Below are 14,275 nucleotides of genomic sequence, written 5' to 3'. Positions count from 1 at the left end.
CTGCATCAAGCACTAGGAAGTTTAATCAAAGCTTGAAATCATGATTGTGTCTAGAGACTGCAATAGCAAGACGTACAGTGAAAAATGAGTTATGTTTTGGTCTTGCTCACCCAAAATAGATTAGATCGCTTCAGAAGACATGGATTAAACCACTGGAGTTTTTTGGTTTACTGTTATGCTGCCTTTATGTGTTTTTTTTGGAGCTTTAAAGTTTTGGACACCATTCACTGGCATTGTATAAACCTACAGAGCTGAGATATTCTTACAAAAATCTTTGTCTGTAGATGAAAGAAAGTCATACACATCTGGGATGGAGTTGAGTAAATGATGAGAGAATTTTCATTTTTGGGATGATTTTTTTGTAAAAGATTTTGCTTGGAAAGTGTGCTTATGCTATCTTCAAACTAAATGCCACTTGTTGTTATCTTTTATTGTCTAATGCAATGGAATTCTTACATTTTAAACCGTGGCTTTAGTGTCAAAATATTTTTTGGGGTCACTTACAGTAGATGAAGTTACAGGCCTAACAGCAGTTCAAATCTTTATATTCAGGACAAGCTCTTTCACTTTGAGCTTCCCTTTGTGTGGCTGATATTTAAGTTAATTTGAGCTATTCTGTCTGAGAACCCTAACATGAAGATTATGCATCTTGATTAGATGAAAAAAAAAAGAACTACAACTGAGCACAAACTGCTGTTTTCTAGTGTTCTCTTTTTACAATATTTGATTAAGTGGAGGACTGTTGGAAATGATCTGGGCTTGATTACAATCATGATCACACTGAGTGTCATGATTAGTAGAAATTTACAACCCTTATGCAATCTAATAGGGTCCAAATGCAAAAGTGATGATTAGATGGAGATGGAAGAGCCTGTTGAACAGATAACAGGACACTGATTAGAAATTATAATTCTATATTTATCTTTATTTTTTACCTCCTTACAAATATATAATTCTCAATGTATCAAAAATATGTTTAGTAGCTGCACATATCTTGTCAATTTAATTACAGTCAACATGAACCTTGCAATGGAAGATTCAGCCCTTAAACCATGTTTAACAAACTCCAGAATGCAGTGCCTGAATGGAGTGTTCTGATTCAGTAATTACAGGTCTAACAGCTGCAGGGACATACCTCAGGCATCTAAAATGTTACGCAGCTCTGCTGTTCCATTGCAGATTTCATTACCTCCTCCAAAAACACTGTGAAGGGCAATCTATCCCATCAGCAGGGATATGGCAGAAGTGAGAGAGATAAAGAAAGAAGGAGAGAGAGAGGGGGAGAGGACAAAGTGTGTTCGGAACTGTTTCGGTCAATCAGTGAATGTTAGGCTGTTTTTCCTGCCTGACAACCACAAAATGTTCAGATGAATCTGTATGAACCAACTCATAAATATTAGTTTCGGTGCAACTTTTGATTCGTTCTGTTTGGAGCCTTCACATACTAAGACCTGGTCTGATTCTCAGCCAACAGTATATATACACTCACTGAGCACTTTATTAGGAGCACTATGGTCCTAATAAAGTGCCTGACGTGGTCTTCTGCTGTTGCAGCCTATCCGCCTCAAGGTTTGACGTGTTGTGTATTCCGAGATGTTATTGTGCTCACTGCAGTTGTACAGAGTGGTTATCTGAGTTACTGTAGCCTTTCTGTCAGCTCGAACCAGTCTGGCCATTCTCCGTTGACATCTCTCATCAACAAGGTATTTCCGTCCGCAGAACTGCAGCTCACTTGATGATTTTTTTGTTTGTTTTTGGCACCATTCGGAGTAAATTCTAGAGACTGTTGTGTGTGAAAATCCCAGGAGATCAGCAGTTACAGAAATACTCAAACCAGCCCATCTGGCACCAACAATCATGCGACGGTCGAAATCACTGGAGATCAAATTTTTTCCCCATTCTGATGGTTGATGTGAACATTAACTGAAGCTCCTGACCCATATCTGCATGATTTTATGCACTGGGGGACCTACACAATATTAGGCAGGTGGTTTCAATGTTTATATATCTAAAATATATCTTAAATAATTTTTTTTTAACCCCTTTGGCATTTGTCTTCTTATTTTAAGCATAAATCAGACTGAAATTTGAGTTTTTTGTTGTTGTTGTGTTGTTGCTTAAAACAAAACAAAAATGTTTACACAAAGTACACAATACAGCAATAAAAGTCCACAATAATAAAAAGCACACAATACATTTTTAATGTGTTCAATAGCTTTACTTGATATACAGATTTTTGTTTTGTTATGTTTAGTTACTATGCTAAAAACTAAAGTTTGCATGCTGAAAGTCCCAAAATTCACTGCTTAGAATGCTTAAGAGCCACCATGTGGCTGAACATTGCTACTGTCAGACAGTTATTCAACTTTTTATTTTATTACACCATCTTGGAATACTTGATTTTGATTGGTCAGTCATAGCATTCCGCTGTCAGAATTATTGTACTGTGTATTGACCGCAAAGCTGAATTTAGAGGCCTGTATGATTGCACTGGAATAATGACTGTGCATTGTCCCGGCCTCACGTAAAACATTTTCACGTGAGAATTTCATTAACCTCTTATACAACAGCTTATAGTTTTCCCTTTAAAGTGTTAAAGCAGAATTTGTTAGAATCATGTCCATTTAACACTATAAAGAATGTTTACCATTTGATGTTTTTGATTCTGCTATTATGCTCCTCACAGAACATATATTTATATTTTCTGTTAGACTTTAACTGGCACAGAGTGAACCTTGAGAGAGTTTGTGCCCAGATGGGTCCTAATGTGCCTTGGCTAATTCATGCAAACTTTGACCTTACAGTTTGATAGATCAGAGCATTTAGGTACAGAGATGGAGACTTGACTCCTCTGCTAAAGCCTGTGGTCAGTATGAACATAAAGTAACACTGTGCTCGAAACTAACATGACTGCTATAGTGGTAGCCAGATAACAAGAAAAAAAGGCTGTTGTCATGGGTCTATTACAGTCAACTTTGCCTCTGGCCAAGGTCATAGGTCAAATTAGTGGGAAGGAAGGAGGGTTAAAGGAGCCCAAAGCAGTCATGATTTACCCAGCTTAGAAACAATATTAGAGGAATAATTTTGATACTGTATTGGAAATGAAAACGTATAATAGCTAGGTTTAACTAAGGAGACACTTTCAAAGCAAATTCAATCATTTGCACACGGCACATAAAACATTTCTGTAATTTTAACGGTAAAAGACTGTAAAAATGCTACAGAAATAAAATGTTAATTGATTAGTGAATATTAACTGTAAAATATACAGTAATTTTTTATATATATTAAGACAATACAGTAGTTTTTACAATAAAATGTAAAAATTAAATTGTTTAGATGAAAAAGTATGATTTTCCTGTATAATTAATGGTAAAAATGTACATTATGTTTAACAAGAGTGTACATGTACTTTTTACAGTAAATTATTGTTAAAATTACAGTAAAAAACAATAATCGGGCGTTCCCACAATTCCCTGCATAACCCATCATATTTCATTATATTTTATGGGAATAGTTATGTTTCATGTTATTTTTAATACCATACATTGGGGTGTTCTGTTTTTTGTTTTATTATTATTATTTTTTTTTTATCCCCTTTTCTCCCCAATTTGGAATGCCCAATTCCCACTACTTACTTGGTCCTCGTGGTAGAGCGGTTACTCACCTCAATCCAGGTGGCGGAGGACAAGTCTCAGTTGCCTCCACTTCTGAGACAGTCAATCCACGCATCTTATCACATGGCTCGCTGTGCATGACACTGCGGAGACTCACAGCATGTGGAGGCTCATGCTACTCTCCGCAATCCACGCACAACTTACCACGTGCCCCACTGAGAGCGAGAACCACTCATCGCGACCACAAGGAGGTTATCCTATGTGACTCTACCCTCCCTAATAACTGGGCCAATTTGTTTGCTTAGTGGCTGGAGTCACTCAGCACACCCTGGATTTGAACTCACGACTCTAGTGGTGGTAGTCAGCAAATGAGACAGGTTTACCATCACCATCACATCTGTTTTCTGGTCTTCTGTCTAATTGATTCCAGGAACATGTACATTAGAATCTGAACCAGTAACCAGTATTGATTTCTGATCTAAATGAAAACTATAGGCTGTAAGGGATAGACTTAGGCTAAGTCTCTTCAGTGGGATGCTGTGTATAAAGCTTTGTAAAGCTTCTATCACATCTTGTTTTCCACAGCTTGTGTTTTCTACTGAAATTTCTTGGAAATGTGTGTTTGTTTTTTTTTCAATGTTTCATCAGCAGAACGATCAAAACACTTTAAACAACTAGACAACATATTGAAAAGACTGTAAATCTAACTCTCACAGATGACAATGCCATCAAAAATTAAAGGTAGCTGACTCCAGCCAGGTCTCCAAAGCAACCAAATTGGCCTGGTTGCTAGGGAGGATAGAGTCACATGGGGTAACCTCCTCATGGTCGCTGTAATGTGGTTCTTGCTCTCGGTGAGTTGTGCGTGGACGCCGCGGAGAATAGCGTGAAGCCTCCACACGCGCTACGTCTCCGCGGTAACGCGCTCAACAAGCCACGTGATAAGATGCGAAGATTGACGGTCTCAGAGGCGGAGGCAACTGAGATTCGTCCTTTGCCACCTGGAATGAGGCGAGTCACTACACCACCACGAGGACTTGGAGCACATTGGGAATTGGGCATTCCAAACTGGGGAGAAAATGGGAGAAAATAAAAAAAAAAAAACTTTTTTTAAGGTAGCACTACTGTGAATAAGGTCTAAGTTTTTTATCTTGCATTTGCTTTATATGACACTATCAGTTTGGTTTATGTTTAAAATATGGGGAAGAGATGTAGGTTTTATTGATTTTAAACTCGAGCATTAACCTTAACCTCATCTGTTTGAGAGAAAGTTTAACACCATGAGCGCAGCCAAGCATGTTAGAAGCAAAAGTGGATTGGTTAACAGGGCTGTTGAGGAGTGATGGAGTTTCTTACATGTGTTTTCTGCTCTCACTTGGATGAGCAGGTAACCAGAGTGAAGCCGATGGAGAATAACACTTAATGATAGAAGCTCCTTCAAGCTCCTTTTTGTGATCTTAAAATGAAATTAGCGGATTGCTTTACATGTGACATTTGTACTGTACTTGAAGGTGATTTACACAGCCATTCAAAGTTCAGACAGCTGTGACATGCTGGTACCTCAAGAGTGATAATCTGAAAACACAATCACAAGGACTTTAGACTCTAGATAAGTTATAATAGGAACCAAACAGTACAAATTTGTATTGCTCAGAGACCGTTGTAGTTATGTTTCTTATCAACTTTGTCAACTACGTTTCTCATGAAATTCACTAGGAGAAATAAAAATAGAAACAAATTAGGTTATTATTGAAATACAGGAAGAGTATAGAGCTATTGAAAGGGTCATTCCGTGTCAAATCAACCAGAGGGTCCCGGCTCAAAAATTTTTTTTTGATCATTTCTTTACTAATGAAAGAAATACATACTACATGATGATGAAAGCCAACATATTCAACCTAGTCTACTGAGTAATCCATTATTTTGTAGAAGGGGGGTGGGTCGAAATAACAATTTTCACCTATGATTTTGGATCAATACAGGTAAAAAAAAACACAATTATTGAACTTTTACACATCACTGTAAGCCTGTACAAGTTCACTGATACTCGTTGCCCTAAAAAAGTAAATTTTTCTGTTGTAAAAAAGTTGGATTGAGGTAAAACATTTGAAAAACCGTTTGATTTGAGTAATGTAGACTTTACCTTTTTCGTTCAAATAACAATTCATTTCACTTGTTTTTTTAAACACTCTTGCACTTAATTTGTACACTTTATGCAAAGTACAATCCTTACCTTTAGAGGCATTAGCAAATTGCAAAGCAGACACAGTATGTGATAATTAGTGAGGGATGCGCATAGACCTCAACACTTGACACAGACACCTCAGTAATGGTGACAAACATCATGAAGTAAAAACATGAGCTCTGAACATCATAAAACAACTATTAACTACCAGTGAAAAACAACAACAACAACAAAAACAGCACAGATAAAGTCTGCAAACAGCAAATAATATACCTATTACACTAACACTAACCATAAAAATATATTTAATGTCCATGCTGGGATCTTGCAGATAGCATCGTTGTTCAGTAATAAATAGTTTGTTTATACAAATGTGTTAAGCTAGTTGGGACAACATTTAGCCTAGGTTGATATTGTTTGTCTAACATGTGTTTAGATTTAAAGTAATTTCCATTATTCAGTATAGAAGATTTTGTGCTAAATGATGCAGAGTTCCCTATCTGTCACTCACTCGACGTTGTGTCGACGTAGTGACACTAGGGGTCACTCTTGGGAGCCCCAAACAATGGGAATTGGTATGGTATGCATATGGTACTCATTCAGATTTTCTCTTCGGAGCCGAACGGTTGCATTCAGTGCACTGAATTCAATTCTCCCTTCCATTCACCTCAAACTGCTGGATTCACGGCACATTTCAGCGGCTTCTCCCCCTCTGCGCCCGTGGAGTGCAGAGAACGCCCCTGGGCGCTTTGGCAGAGCAAAACAAAGAGTATATTCTAAAAGAGTATATTTTCATAAAAGAGTGGCACACACGGAACATCTTTTTAAAGATGCCTTTCCGTTTGTGTGTTATTCCTGGTTGCGGTCATTATCTCTCCACTTCTGACGGCCATCATGGATGGGTCTTGTCCTCATTGCGAGAACATGACCATGGCAACGTTGCGGTTGCAGCTTGCCTTCCTAAGAAAGCAAGTCACCCCAGTGGCTCCCCGCCTCGGTCCTTCTACCTACGGGTATGAGGCCGCATTGGTTAGCACTGGGGGCGATTTGGGGACTTGGGAGCACCTCCGCTGGGTAACCCCCCACAGACCTCCCATTGCTCAGCACGCTCGCTTGCCCCGGTCGGGCTCTCAGATGAGACCGCCGGCTCGTCTCAGGGTGAGTTCGACCTCTTATTCGGGGCCCGGGAAGACAATGAGTTATCAAGCGCAGCATCAGAGAGCGGGCTCGTCCAGTCTGACGCGGAGGCTTTGGCTGGGCTTCCTCCTTTGGGTGTGGTCGCCCACTCTCAGGCCGATGCGGAGATGACGGACATGCTTTCCTGGGAAGCCGCGAGTGTCGGGCTAGAGTGGAACCCTCCACTCCATCTCTCGGGCAGGCAATGTCCACCCTGGTGGTCCAGGAGTGCCACCTTTGGCTCAAACTGGTCGAGATGAGAGAGGCTGACAAGGCACTTGACGCCCCCATTTCCCAGGTTGGCCTGTTCGACTGTTCTCAGCGGTGAAGCATCAGACGGAGGCTATTCAACACATCCTGCCCCGGCACGGCTCAAGACCCCACACAGCTGTCAAATCTCATTTACACTTTCGCATATTCAAATTTGCTGCATCATAATCTGTTACAACATGCATGAAAACCAAGGGCATTTAAAAATCATTGAGTCATCAAACCTGGTGCGATGCGACTTGATGATGCACTATATTTGAATGTATAAAAACAGAAATTAGATTTGTGAGCTGCTGTAAGATTTTCATGGAATTGCACTGCCCCGGCACGGCTCAAGACCCCACACCCCGTCTGCTCGTCGCCAAGGGCGTCCTCCTGCAGCAACAGCACAGGCTCCGCTGCAGCCCGCCCCCGTGGCCCGGTCCCGGCGTGGAGCCCTCTGCAGGAAGGTACGTCCGACGTGATTGTCCCCTTGGTCCCCCTCACCCTGAGTTTGGACAAGTGGCTCGTGGTTTTCAACCCGTCGTGATGGTTGGCCCGGACCGTCTAACTCGGCTACGTGATTCAGTTCGGCAGGCGCTCGCCCAGGTTCAGCGGCGTCCGCTTCACCTCGGTGAAGAGCGAGAACGCCGCTACCTTGCGTGCGGAGATCGCTACCCTTCTACGGAAGGGTGCGATAAAGCCTGTCCCTCCGGCCGAGATGAAGAAGGGGTTTTACAGCGGTTTATCTGCAACAAAATTACCTCTCCAAACACATTTTACCAACCACACAGCAGTAAATACACTGAGTATTGATACATCGAACATGTTGTGAAACCTCAAAAGGCACTGTTTTTAACTTGTGAGTGGCCGTGTTTGGTTGTCATGGAAACCTGCGAGCTGAGAGTCCTGTGTGGAGTTTTGTGGACTATGGTCTTTTCAGAATCAGATAAACTAAGCTTTTATCCTGCTACACCCACTCAGGGATGGAGAACTTAACCAGCTTCGTTCTGCTTTAAACGTCCTTGAGTTTTCTCCCTTTCCCTCTGCCATTCTTTCAGAGTGTCAGTGTAGGCTGACCTACATTTTTATTTCACTAGTTGCATTGTTTGACTGAATTGGTGTCCTTGAACTGATCCTGATAATGCAGCAGCAGGGGTGGACTGGCCATGTGGAGAACCGGGACTTTTCCCTGTGGGCTGGCCACCGAACGGGGCCGAACAACCCAAAAAATTAAATAAAATAAAAACACCACCACTTTCCGAATAGAGGTGTGAGGTAGCCATCTGTTGTGTTATAATGATTGTTTGCCTTAATAGTAATGGTTTATAGAGAGTTCGCCATATTAAACCTGAAATTAAATGTTCAGGTTTTATCTGACTTTAAAAAGGAATAACTGACACAAAAATTTTCATTCTGTTTTAGCTTGTACTCACACTCATGCTTTTCAAACTTGTTGTATGTGTTTCTGTCTTCTGTTGAACACAAGGGGATGTTTTGACAAATGTTCATGCTGCTCTTGTCCATACAACGAAAGTAAATGGAGATCTAAAATTACAAAAAGTGCCAAAAGTATTAAAAGACATTAAAATTTTCTATTTTCCAAATCTTCTGAAGCCATACAACAGCTTTGTATAAGGAACAGACAGAAATGTAAGTCGTTATTCCCTGAAAATCCTCTCCGCCAACGAAGCTGTCAAATCTCATTTACACTTTCGCATATTCAAATTTGCTGCATCATAATCTGTTACAACATGCATGAAAACCAAGGGCATTTAAAAATCATTGAGTCATCAAACCTGGTGCGATGCGACTTGATGATGCACTATATTTGAATGTATAAAAACAGAAATTAGATTTATGAGCTGCTGTAAGATTTTCACGGAATTGCAATTTCGCTTTGTTCCTCACACAAAGCAATCACATGGCTTCAGAAGACTTGAAATATAGTGCACAAATCTATGCTGCTAAACGTCTTTTATGTTGCACAGATGAAAGAAAGTCGTACGATACAAGTTTGGAACAACTTGAGGGTGAGTTAAAGATATTATAATTTTCATTTTTGGCTTTAATTCTTTAATTCTGCAATAGATTTCATCCTGTTATTTCTCTATTTGCGTGACTCTTGGACATTAAAGGTGTGAATAAATCGTCACAGGTGTTAAGACACATATATTTGTGTAAATCTATAAATAGTACTGGGGTGTAAATAAAGACGTCAGGTGCTGATGTCAGAGGTGTGTTTGGCAGAAAGAAAGAGAGAGAGAGAGAGAGAGAGAGAGAGAGAGAGAGAGAGAGAGACATGTCGAATCATCACTATCGGATTTTAATCTCAGTAGGGCTTTAGAGCAGGTGTTTCTGGGTAATGATGCTGTACTTTGGTCTCTGCTATCTCTGCGGGTGGGTGCTCAGAACAGGTGCTCAAAAAACACAGCTGGTGATCTGGGAAGGGTCCACTCTTACTCGGCTTGTGTGTTTGGTACTGTAGATCAGTGTTTCCAGAGTTTCTATTATTTACACCCAAAGTACCATCAGTAAGGCTCACATACCCCTTTATCGACAATAAAACCAGAAATGTGTTCCTATTAACTCATATTTTACTAGATATAATTGATAGCATTATCATTAATATTATTAAAGTGACAAGTCACTTAAAAAAAACAACTAGTTCTCTGGGTGGAAAGCCTGTTTCCCCTCAGTAAAAAAATAAAATAAAATAAAAAATAAATAAAAAGGTAATCATTATTTAATTTTTTGTCATTTTTATATCTTTATTTTTAACAAATGTGACTATTTCTTGTTAGTGCAACTTTATTTCTCGTTATTGCAACATTATTTCTTGTAATTGTGAATAAACCTCACAACTGAGACTTTATTTCTTGTAACTGCAACTTTATTTCTCTTAATAAATTTTTTTTTTTTTGTAATTGCAAATTTATATGTCACAATTGCAACTTTTATTTCTTATAATCTTTATCTTTTTATCTTTATTTCTCATAAATGCGACTTTTTCTTGAAAATGCGACTTTTTCTTGAAAATGCGACTATTTCTCTTAATTACAAAATTATTTCTTGTAATTGCTAATTTATATCTCATAATTGTGGATATTTCTTATAATCTTTATCATTTTATATTTATTTTCTCATGAATGCGACTATTTCTTGAAACTGCGACTTTTTCTTGTAATTGCAACATCATTTCTTGCAATTCTGACAATCTCAAAATTGCGTCATTTTTTGTAACTGCAACTTTATTTCTCTTAATTACAACATAATTTTTTGTAATTGCAAATGTATATTTCACAATTGCAACTTATTTCTTATAATCTTTATCGTTTTATCTTTATTTCTCACAAATGCGACTATTTCTTGAAAATGCGACTATTTCTCGTAATTACAACATAATTTTTTGTATATCTCACAATTGCAACTTTATTTCTTAGAATCTTTAACTTTTTATCTTTTTTCACAAATGCTACTTTATTTCTTGAAACTGTGACTTTATATCTCACAATTGCTCTACTGTATCTCACTATCTTACTGTAACTGGCAACTTTATTTCTCTTAATTGCAACATTATTTCTTGTATATCTCAAAACTGCAACTTTATTTCTTGTAATTGCAAATTTATGTTTTTATTTATGTATATTTATTTATTACCTTTTATTTCTTATAACCTTTTATAGTTTTATCTTTATTTCTCACAAATGCAACTATTTCTTGAAATTGCTACTGTATTTCTTGGAATTGCAACATTATTTCTTGTAATTGTGACTCTCACAATTGTGACTATTTTTTGTAACTGCAACTTTATTTCTCTTAATTGCAACACAATTCTTAAAATCTTTATCTTTTTCTCTTTTTCTCACAAATGCGACTTTATTTCTTAAAACTGTGACTATTTCTCGTCATTACAACATTATTTCTTGTAACTGTGACTTATATCTCACAGTTGCTCTACTGTATCTCACTATCTTACTGTAACTGCAACTTTATTTCTCTTAATTGCAAAATTATTTCTTGTATATGTCAAAATTGCATCTTAATTTCTTATCATTTTTATCTTTATTTCTCACAAATGCGACTTTATTTCTTGAAACTGACTATTTCTCATTGCAACATTTATTGTAATTGTGACTTTATATCTCATAATTGCAACTTTATTTCTTGTAATCTTTATATCTTAATTTCTTTAGATCTGCATTGTATATTTATTCACATACCTGCACATGTATATCTCACAAATAGAACTTTATATCTCTTAATTGCAAATGTATACACTATCTTGATTGTTATTCACACAAATGTATAAAACTTGCACACATTACACAGATAATTGTTGTCTTTCCTTAAAAATTAACTGAAATATTTATTAGATTATTCACCATTTGTTATTTTAACCTATTATTTTTTCTGTTGATTTTTTAAATGTTTTTTTTACAAAGCAAAATCACAATCTCTTAAGTACCCTCTGGATAAGTTCCCTGCTTGCGAATAACTGTGGTAGATCACGTTGTAGCCATGTTGGTGAGTTGTGCTATGTATGTGCTAATGTTGTAATACAGTGTGAATGGGCAGCCATCCCCACAGAGCTCTATAGGATCAGACAGATATCACAGTTTAATTGTCTCCATGAGCTAGACACATGACATAGCCCCTTCATCTCTTCTTTGAAAGAACATAAACCCAGACAACATTTATTTTCACTTAAATGCACTCATCTGATTTAGATTCAACACCTGCTGACACCATACAGGACCTTAGTGAAAACAGATCACAGCAATAAGACTCAAATATAAAGGAAACATATTTTCGTGGTTGCCAAGTGACAAGCCCCCCAGCAACCACCCCCACCAAATTGGGTCCCAGCCCTCAAGTGAATAGATTATGTCTGGTGTAACACATTGTGAATAGAGACATTAATACATTTTTTATTGTGGTTTGCACCAAAATAACAGTTATTAATACTTTAAAACCTAATACTTAAACATTATTTCAGTTGACGTTACATAGGCTGTACTAAGATGCTCTTGAGGTAGAACTTGACATAAAGTCTCTTCAAAGGTGCGTGCTAGGGTGTTTCAGTAGGGAAGTAATACTCCACGATCCACTGCAAACTTGCCCCATTCTGGTATGGAACGCCCACTTTTCAAGATCCAATAATTTCTTGATGGATAAAATCAAATGGCAAAAACATTTCTTGTTCAACGTTCAGCTTCATTCCGGAATTCATCATAGTATGGACATAAATGGGTTATGAATGCTGTTTCATGTTGACTTTGGGGAATACAAAGTTACAACTGTTTTATTGTAGTAAATAACCTTTGTAACTATGTTATTTTGGTGAGAACTATGGTTACCACAGTACATTTCTTTTTTGTAAGGGGAGAAAGGAGTGTGCAACATAAGCAGGTTAATGAGTGTATGTTATGCCCAGTTCTCCTCTTTTCTCAAGTCTCATTTATTTATAAAGCCCTTTAAAACTACAATGTAGACCAAAATTAGAGGTAAAACAATAATCAAAATGCAAACATTAAAATCACTTCACACAGTGAAAAAATCAAATAAAACAATATACATTAAACAAATAAAACAACATAATATCACTACACACAGAGTCCATCAAGTATTGAAAGCATATGAGAAAATGGATAGGTATTTAAACAAGCTTTAAAAATGGAAATAGTAGAGGAGGATCTAATATCAAACGGAAGACCATTCCACAACCTCGGACCAGCAATAGAAAAGGCACGTTCGCCTTTTAGCTTTAAGTGCAACCGAGGAATCGTAAGAAGAAGTTGGTTAGCTGATCTTAGCAATCTGCATGAGTATTGAAGAGTAACAAGATCCATAAAAAAAAAAAAAAACATAAAATCAATAAAAACATATGTAGCAGGACCTTATATTGAATCCTGTATTGCCAATGTATACCTAACCAATGTAACAAAGCCAAAACAGGTGAAATATGGTCCCTCTTCTTGGTATTTGTGAGCATTCTGGCCGCCGCATTCTGGACTAACTGCAACTGTGACATAGATGCCTGACTAGTCCCCAAATAGAGGGCATTACAGTAGTCCAGGTGGGAGGAATAAAAGCATGTATAAGCCTTTCAAGGTTATTAACTGAAAGAATCGGTTTCATTTTGGCAATGGCTTGATAAAAAATTTATAAAAGCAGCTTTTCACAACAGCTTTTATCTGCTTATCAAATTTAAGGGCTGAATCAAAAACTACACCCAAATGTTTAACCTGTGTATGTAAATTAGAAGCCCATGGACCTAAGCCATTTATTATTTCCCCACCACATCCACTAGGACCAAAAATTATGATTTCTGTCTTCTTATCATTTAGCTGGAGACACTTTAGTGCCATCCAACTTTTAACCTCTTCCAGATGTAACAAAAGTGATTTAAAAGAACTACTGTCTCCAGGTTTCAGAGAGAGGTAAATCTGTGTGTCATCAGCATAAAAATGGTAAAAAAAAACAAAACATATTTTTAAAAAATCAAACCAATGGGGAGCATACACAAAGAAAATAAGATAGGCCCCAAAATAGATCCCTGGGAGTTTCCTCAATAATGGGTGCTGAGGAAGAAGAAAAATCTCCAACCCTCACGGAGAATGGTCTGCCCTCAAGATAGGACGAAAACCACTTTAAGACTGTACCTTGGAAATCTCATAGTCTATTGTGTCAAATGCTACACTGAGGTCCAATAAAATTAAAGCAGCATGATTACCCGAATCACCAATAAGTAAAAGGTCATTGGCAACCCTTAGCAGTGCTGACTCAGTACTGTGGCCAGCCCTAAAGCCAGATTTAAATTGATCCAAAACATTATTCTTAGCTACAACAGAAGTCAACTGAGCAAAAACTACCATCTTCAAAAATTCTGATGAACAGGGTAGCTTAGAAATCAGTGGATAGTTTGTCAGATCCACAGGGTCTAAGCTAGGCTTCTTAAGAAGAGGCTGAACAATCGCTTGCTCAAAGCATAGAGGGACTGTCCCAACAGAAAGACTACTATTAATAATAGACCTAATACTTGGAC

This window comes from Myxocyprinus asiaticus, chromosome 41, assembly GCF_019703515.2.
Source record: "Myxocyprinus asiaticus isolate MX2 ecotype Aquarium Trade chromosome 41, UBuf_Myxa_2, whole genome shotgun sequence".
Taxonomy (NCBI): Eukaryota; Metazoa; Chordata; class Actinopteri; order Cypriniformes; family Catostomidae; genus Myxocyprinus; species Myxocyprinus asiaticus.
This window is presented reverse-complemented; position numbering follows the sequence as displayed.